Consider the following 7792-nt stretch of genomic DNA (forward strand, 5'->3'; position numbering starts at 1 on the left):
ACCCTCATAATTACTTGTAAGCATTTTATTATAAAAATTATGTGGAATTTATTTCGTTTAAGACTAATTTAATGATTTATTTCCATTTTACCCGCAATCTAGAACTTTTTTTATCACTGCCATGTGTATCCTTCAGCGCATCACTCTAATCGCTTGCCCTTCTCTGCTTAGCTTCTCACGGGCCCTGTATTCTCTTGTATTTACCAATCAAACTCCTCCAGATTCAAAGTACGGACAAGGCTGGAAAGAAAAAATTGGTTCACAAAGATATCAGTGGCAAACATATGGGTAAGGCATCTAGGATATTTAGCCAAAATCTTCCTGTTGTATTTACTGGGTAACTCATAAATGAACACTTTCAATCTCCCAACTGGGTCATCCTCCAAAACATCGCCAGCACTGTCAGAAATGCGCTCGGGCTACTGGTGCTCCTGCTGTTTCTACCCAAAAGCAGAAACAATGGATAGAAATAGGAAAAGCACAAAAAAACCTATTTCGAGCAATTTCCGCCTCCTCCTCATCCTCTATTCCTCTAAATTTTGCTGGTTTTATACTCCGATGCATATGATCTCACTCCAAATGGGCTTCCATTGCCCTTTAAATCTCCTTAAATGATGAGAAGTGCTATTCAGTACATTTCCACTAATTGGCCATATTGGAATCACACTGAAGGGGCAGATCATTCCTTTGTGGTGCCACATGATTTTGGTGCATGCTTCTACTACCAAGAAGAGAAAGCTATTGAGAGAGGTATTTTTCCATTGCTGTAGTGGGCCACATTGGTTCAAACATTTGGACAGTGATACCATGTCTGCTTGAAGGAAGGATCAATCACAGTTCCACCTTATGCTCCTCCACAAAAGATGCAGGCACACTTGATACCTCCCAGCACTCCTTGGTCAATATTTGTTTACTTTCGTGGTCTATTTTATGATGTGGGCAATGATCCAGAAGGGGGTTACTATGCAAGGGGTGCACGAGCATCGGTATGGGAGAATTTTAAAGACAACCCTCTTTTTGAAATTTCTACTGAGGACCCTACTACTTATTACGAGGCCATGCAACAAGCCATTTTTTGTCTGTGTCGATTGGGCTGGGCTCCCTGGAGTCCAAGACTTGTCGAAGGAGTGATATTCGGTTGTATTCCAGTCATTATAGCTGATGATATTGCACTACCTTTTGCCAATTCCATACCCTGGGAAGAAATTGGGATGTTTGTAGTTGAAAAAGATGTACTTGACCTCCAACAATTCTTTTAAATCTGCCATGCCCCATTTTCTTAAATAACCGAAGTGGAACTCCTTCTCACAATGGTCTCAAAGCATAACTATGCGATCCCCAAATTTCATTTATCGAAATCATGAAGCCTGCATAGTATACATCCGAACTGTCCACGTCCTTGATAGAAATATAGAAAATTCCCTTGAAGAGTTTTTTCTCCTTGTCGTACTTAACTAGGCTGATCCCATTCTGGAAGTGGTCAAAGACTACTTCTGTCTCTTTGTCCAAATGGAAGTCCTTCGTGTTCAATATTGTTAAATTTCTTATGGCTGCATTAAGAATAGATAGTAGCATATCTTCTTATTCTGTCCACTCAATACTACCCAGTCTTTCAAAGTACAACATGACATAAATGCGTTTCTCTGCTGCTCTCACAGCCATCCACACTCCATCGGTACACCTTCCACCTACCACATCCAAAAGAGACCTTGACAAGTGGTTGAACAAATAAGCTTTTTCGCTGCTTTGTTTACCCATGGATGATATGACCATAATCTCACCCTCCCAGTTACTAAGAACTGTGTCATAAATTTCAAAAGTTATCAAATTTGTTAGAGATAAACTGTCTGTATAACTCAGTTCCAGTGGCATATGAAACCCATCCTTGAGAGAAAGCAATCCATTATTTTATGCTCGAGCTATTTGGATAGGAATAAGGCACGCAAGCCTACGAATCCATGTTCCCATAGCCTTGGTTACCAAGCCTGTTAGATGAGCTGAATCCCTAGATATCCATGGTTCAAATATTTTCACATCAATTTGAATCTTTGTATTTGAGAAATCTTTACCTTTTTCCTTCTCCAGTTTTTGAAGAAAAGTTATCAAGGCATTATTATAGGCATCCTCATTACTTTTGTATCAATGCCTTTGGTGCTTAATATTAAATTGATAAAAATAGTCTTCTTATCTTCACAGAAGAGTGCGGGACTGGTTGCAAACTTATCAAAAATATGGTATATGTACTCTAATTGGGGACAAGTTCCATAAATTCTTCTTTCTTCGGGCACTTTAACTACCTTGTTTTCTGTACTTTCTATTGCTTGCAATTGGACAACTTCCTTTGCTGAAATAGTTTTCAATATGTGGGAAGAAATTCTATGAGGAACTGATGCACTGAAGAAAACAAGATGACTCTGTGATCCAAAATTTACAATCTTCACTTGAAACTCTCCCAAATATCTGACTCTTTTGTTTAGGGGAATGGTCCTCAAGTAGCTCATGACATCAGCCAAGACATATATCTCCACCACAACAGAAAATTCAATAGCTTCTACTACTTCGTCATTGTTGTCTGACTCGCCAAAGACAAATAAAAATGATCCATCCACAGAAACAAGAGCTACTGAAACAGGTGAAGGAAGAATTAGTAGCCTAGGTTTCATCATCGGTTGCTGATGGAGTTCCACCACCCTAACCCTACTTGTATCATCAATCAGGATCAATTCCCTTTTACCTGGTATCAGATGCATCCAGGTTAAGATTCCCATGCCAGAAAATTTATGGAGATCCACATCTACTCCTGTCCAATCTAATTTGTGTAAAGAATCATCAAACTTGTGTACTGCAACCTTAGAGGTTATCTTATCATATAGGGCTAAAAATCGAGTACCTTCATCAAAAGACAATAAATCGTAACCCCTCCTGAATCTTCGAATAGGATTTATACCATCTAACCTTGAACCCATGCGCGAGTAGCTATAAACATACAAGAATGGATCAACCAAATTCTAAATGAACGCCAACAAGTCTGAGGGCCACCAATTGCAGTATTCGTTCTATCTCTGGGTCAAGGGTAACTAACTCAAATTGATTAGTGCGCATAGGAGTGATCCGATACTCATAATTTTGGATTAACTCCTCCAAATCATTTTTCCTTGGCATCAGCTCAGAAATCTTCCATGCAATGGTCGGTTTCTCAAGTCTATCCATTGAAACATTTAGAACAACCTATTCATAGTAAGTATAACAAATACTTTGAACTTCACAAGCCTTTGATGGACCTGCAAGCAAGTTTGTCTGTGATCACCAACATGTCCTGCTTCATTTCTGAAAGGAATGCGTCTTCCTCTCTATGCAAGTTTCCCTGTCAGAGATTTACAATTTCTTTGCCTTCAGATTCAAACTTCTTTTGAAGAGTACTCCACAACTCTTTCCAAACCATGGCTTCAATGTTTTTTTACGAATTCTTCTCTGGATGTATTATAAAGATGTGAAATTAGTGTTTGGGCATGTTTATGAGATATGAGTGTGAGCCACGCCACTTGATTAAGAGGAGCTCCAACTGTTGACTTGAATTGTTTGAAAAGCTTGCAAATACCATCTGGTAGTTCATGCTCAACACTCTTTAAGTTCTCTGTTGTCAAAATCTTTTCAATGAGAGACTTTTCAATTGAAGTCATATGTTCGTCACTAGCTTCTTTGGTAACCAGGAATGCTACAAAACCGATGTTTCTACCCAAACACTGCAATTTCTTAGGAATTAGAGACTTCACCCAAATTTGAATAACGATAGAACTGTCATTGACAACTTGAAAGGTTCCCTCTACGCTCCCTTTAGAAGTTTTAGTACTCAATTTTACCTGGTCACCTGAAAATGAAAATGACGCCACATGTGTTCCTTCGTTGAATTGCAATAGCATGGCCCCTTTAGTACCTTTATTACTCAATTTTATCTTCTCACCTGAAGATGAAAATGAAGCTTCAGATGTTTCTTCGTCATTGAATTGCAGTAGTGTGGCCTTCAATGTCTCCTTTGGATGTGAACATTTCAAAATGAGTTCTCTTCCATATCTAACAGGCCCACTCACATTTTGGGGCCCTTCAATCTTATAAATATGACCAACATGATAATCACCAGTAAATTTAACCTCCGATCCAAAAAGATGAGCTTCTTATCACAATATCTGCTTGCTAAGATCTTACTCAACTCTCCGTGCAGTTTATCAAACCTATTAATAGAACCAGAGCCACGTAATTTTTCATGATGTTGTGAGGACACAATCCCAAGGGAGTCAAAAAATTGTGGTCCATTAAAGTATTCTGGTAGAATTTTTAGAAATCATGAAACAACACTCTCCTAAATTGCTCCCATAGAGAACTTGACAGAAGCGCCTACTCGGGCTTCTGCCATGGAAGAGGTTGAGAGTTTTCATGAAATTGCAGTATTCATGATATCTTGGAAATTTAATATGTTGCAACATAGAGACGAAATCCTTATTGCTCATTTTGAAAAAGTTCAAATTGTCGTCCTTCAACCAACTGTCGATTTGACTTTGAAGTTCATGAGTTCCTTTCAGAGTTTTCCACTTGGGCCTTGTAGAAACTCTTGAAGGCCTGTAATCTGTAGTCAAGAAAGCACATTAATTATAACCATCATAGAATACAACATTACTTGGTGCTACAGGAGGCGCCAAAGCCGATTTCTTGAATTGCCTATCAATGGCAACATTAAATCCACCAGAAAGCCAAACATTGTTCTTAGAGTTTTTCACATGGAAACATTATTTTCTTCCAAATTTGTTGGGAATCTTGCCTTTATACTATGCTATAACAAAGGAATCGATCTTGCAAGGGTGCTTATTTTTCTTAAGTTTATCAATAGTTTTTATTTAACTCTATTTTCAACACTTTTGATATAAGTTTGCAGTGCATTCTCTTTTAGAGGAAAAGAGGCTCTTCTGAAGAAGAATACAGAGCACATCTATAATGGCTATCTCCTACCACAATCAAAATAGTCCAGAGGACTCCAAACCTATGTCCATCTCCAAAAATATCTAAGCTTTTCATACATTTAAAAAAGACAAAGACATCTACAAGACTTATCCTACTCAGAGTAGGACAAAATAAATGATAGGATCTTGCACATTACAGTATTTATATGTATAATTGAACAACAGACATATCACTTAATAACCTCAGATCAGAAGGCTGAAACCTAAATTGGTCGTGTATTGCTTGTTGTATTCCTCTCTCTGCAATTTGTCTCACAGGTTGAATTAGGGTTTTCTCTTCAATGATCATTAGGTTTTATCCATTGTAGATGTTGTCAAGTAGTGTATCCAGAGAGATGAGAACTATATTCTTGAAATCTTCATCTGTTTGTGATGAATAATTTGTCTTGAGATTTCTAGTAGCTAAGGGGATATGTTGATGGTTCAATTCCCTTTGCTCAAACAAGGTTTGCCTGGTTTTCCCTGTTCTGTGAAGGAACATTCTAAGAGAAGTATTGTTGTTAAAATCCTCTCTTTAGAAACTTTGTTTTAGCTGCATAGAGGTGGGTGAGAGCTAGTGGTATGGGCCTCCTTGGTCCTTCTGTGCCAATAAATTTGTGAACCATTCTTACGTATGGAAAGGGCTATCAAGCTGATTACCACTTACAGATGCAAAGGCCGAAGTACTTGGGCAAGCTCTCCCTCTTATTGTTAAGAATGCCACAATGTGAGAAGCAAAATGTGCAAGGGGGAGAAGCAAACTGCAAAAAGGTGTTTTCTCTTTTTAAAACAGTATTTTAAGAAATATGTGCCTGGGAGTGCAATGTTACATCAGAGATACCAAAAATAAAAAATTTCAGGCTATCAACTTCCAGCTGTTCAAAAATTCTTATATCATAACATGATTTGAACAACAAGACTTTCATACTATAGATCCTATTAATATAAATTCTCCAATGCAGTCTTTATATCAAACAAAATTTAACTTCCAAATAGTGCTAAGTCAGAGTATTTTGGTATTTTTCCACTTGAGCAACTACCTTTAGATTAGGTACTAATAAGTCATTTTTGCTAATAGAGTTGCCAACGGAGAGAGAACAATGAGTTTAAAGCAACATATTTTGGACCAGTGTTGATAAAATTGTTGATTTTTTTTTTTGGCGATGTGCCAAAAAAAAAAATCACCGTGAAAATGAGAAGCCATATCATAATCACCAAAGTTGCTCTGTGCTATGACTCTCTGCTTCTTATTCCTAGGAAATAAGAAGTCCTATGTGTCTAAAACATAAGAAACCTTAGATGTATTGCATGTTATCTTATACTCCAATCCATTGACCACTTGAATACGCTTGACTGACTTGCAAGTTGATGTGTACTCATCATCACATGCATATTTGTGCTTGTTTATTGCAAGGAAAACATTATGGATTTCCTTAGTATCAATTGATCTAGCCCCTTCAATGTTAAAAAAAAAAAAAAAAAACTCTTCATGAGTTCTATAAGTCACACTTGATGAAGGATTTATATATAAAAAGGATAAAGCTTGTGAATGGCATTCATCTCCCTAGCCTTTTACATCATGTTATTACATTAGTCGCTTTATTAGTCTAATCCATATCATTTTTTTCACAATATTGAATAAAAAGTTATTCCTTTTTAAATCAAGGTTAAGTGCTAGATGGTGTTTGTTAACCCTAACCAAGCATGTTGCACATGGAGTATTGATTTTTTTTTTACATATCTTATTACCCAAGGCACTTATATAAGTGACTATCAATTAAAATCTTCTTTATACTAAGCTTTCAATTGAAGGCTTATTCGATGGAGCTTAATGATTTTATTGAGGGAAGTCATGGTTTGTGCTTACATTCTCCTTGACACTTTCCTCATGACATTGTTGATCACCTCGGGTGAGTGTTGAGGTGTCTTAAGGAAAGTTGTTTTTATGCGCACTTACCCAGTGTCGTTGCCCTCGAAATCACATAACCATGGGGGTGTTATTTTCTTGGTAGAGGAAATCACTCCCCTTATTTGGCGTCTTCTCATGCATTTGGAGGCATTTAGACCTTGCTTGGGTGGTCTTTTACATTGACACCCATGGTTTTGGTCACTTGGTATGTTATTTTCACATTGTATCATATAAGTTCTCTTGGTTTGGGAAGCTTCTTTATTACTATATTGGAGAGTGTCCTAGCCTCATTACACAATCTCTTAGGGTGTTTTAAAGTGGGGGACCAAGTTTTTATTTTTATTTTTTTTAGTTATTCCTAACACTATTCAGTTGAGAAAGGTATGAAGTTACCACCTCGATTTATAGGACCTTTTAGAATCAAAGAGAAAATTGGACCAATATCCTATTGTCTTGTACTACCACCCCACTTGCATAAAAATCATGATGTTTTTATGTATCTGTCCTATAACATTATGTTTCTGATGAATCCCACAAACTCGACTGGAGGGAATTATAGGTCTCAGACGTAGGAACCATAATGATCAAACCAATATGCATATTATACCATAGGGTTCGATGGCTCAGGCATCACTCGGTGGACCAAGTTAAGATACAAAGGGGACAAGTCTAACCCAAGATCTGCTATCCAGGAGGACGCAAAGATTATATGTCGCAATTACCCCTCACTTTTGACCATTTATGATGTCCATTTTGACTTAGATAGCTACCTATGCTAAGGCTCTATTTGCAGTTCCATGTTATTTATTTATGAACGCTATGTAATATTGATGCATTTAGTTGAACAAGTGAAACTACTTATATAAATCATTAGATGGATTAGGTATTGGTG

The 7792-nt window shown here is 37.3% G+C and overlaps 1 pseudogene; it reads left to right on the plus strand.

Moving 5' to 3' along the window:
• Nucleotides 1–408: 408 nt before the first annotated feature.
• Nucleotides 409–7573, plus strand: LOC149145859 (putative beta-1,4-xylosyltransferase IRX10L pseudogene; annotated as a pseudogene).
• Nucleotides 7574–7792: the final 219 nt, after the last annotated feature.

The sequence above is a fragment of the Pinus tabuliformis genome, chromosome X (assembly GCF_031772625.1).
Source record: "Pinus tabuliformis cultivar Carrire ecotype Pingquan chromosome X, CPIR1, whole genome shotgun sequence".
Taxonomy (NCBI): Eukaryota; Viridiplantae; Streptophyta; class Pinopsida; order Pinales; family Pinaceae; genus Pinus; species Pinus tabuliformis.